Genomic DNA, 1050 nt, shown 5'->3' on the forward strand with positions numbered 1-1050 from the left:
TGATCCAGAAGAAACTCATTGCCCCCTCCAGAAGAGCTACCTCCAAAAGCCAGGAAATGTCATCATCTTCCCACAAAAAGTCATTGTTATCCTTCTGCTCTTCTTCTGCTGCTGGCAAGACCCCTAACAAAAGGGGTAAGAGGCATGTCGTTACTCTGAGGGATTATTTCACTCTGCTTTCTCCCCAGCCATGTCACCCCACTTTACAAAGAGAGAACTTTACAAAGGTAACCATTTAGTCCCTCTGAAATTACCTTTGCCGTGCTCCACTGCAACAGAGCGCGCATCCAAACTTTTGCCCACTGCAGCAGGAAGCAGCACACTTTCTGCTGGACCTTCAGAATCAGTCTGTGTAATTGAAAAGACATGTCTGAGAATTGGTAAAGGCTCCTTCTCAACCCACTTCCACGTACAGCACTTCAGCTTCAGCCAAAAGGCCTAATAAGCGGGATAAGGTGGTGGAAGCAACAAAACGGGCAACACAGCCAGCACATTCGGCATCTCTCTTGAGCAGGGCTTTGCAAAGGGGATGAAGTACTCGTGTCCAATCCAGAGGGAACCTAGGCTGGAGAAATACATCTCCAGACAGTAGGTCATTTGACATTAATCGATCCAGGGAAGCAGGCTGGGGGTGGGGAAACAGCAATCCTCACAATGCCAGTCTTATAGGATTTCAGAGGACTGTAAACAGCAGGAAGCTCTACTGCTTTGTTCTAGAAATCCAACTTGGAGGTCAGTTGCAAGGAGACCCAGGATATTAGCTTGACCTCATTTGTCCCAGCACTAACTGAACACTTTGTCTGCCGCACTGGCATGTCCAGGTCCAAGGTACAAGCATGTGGCAACAACAGCAGCGAAGGGAAAGGAGCCCCGACGCCATTGATCCAGAGGAACCTCACTGCCTCCTCCACAGTAGGTACCTCAGAATCCCAGGGGGAGTCATTGTCTTCCTTCTGCTCTTCTCCTGCTGCTTGTAAGACCCCTAACAAAAGATAACAGGTTTGTCATTACTCTGAGGGCTTAATTCACTCTGCTTTCTCCCCAGCCATG

At 48.8% G+C, this 1050-nt stretch overlaps 1 long non-coding RNA gene across 1 annotated transcript; it reads right to left on the reverse strand.

The window, feature by feature from the left end:
* Positions 1–40: 40 nt before the first annotated feature.
* On the reverse strand, positions 41–984 carry LOC113942726. The gene is made up of 3 exons (XR_003526026.1): positions 921–984; positions 255–348; positions 41–123 (listed from the first exon to the last, which is right to left on the reverse strand). It is a non-coding gene; the product is annotated as an uncharacterized LOC113942726 (long non-coding RNA).
* Between the last annotated feature and the right edge of the window lie 66 nt (positions 985–1050).

Source organism: Corapipo altera, unplaced genomic scaffold (assembly GCF_003945725.1).
Source record: "Corapipo altera isolate COAL_440 unplaced genomic scaffold, ASM394572v1 70952, whole genome shotgun sequence".
Taxonomy (NCBI): Eukaryota; Metazoa; Chordata; class Aves; order Passeriformes; family Pipridae; genus Corapipo; species Corapipo altera.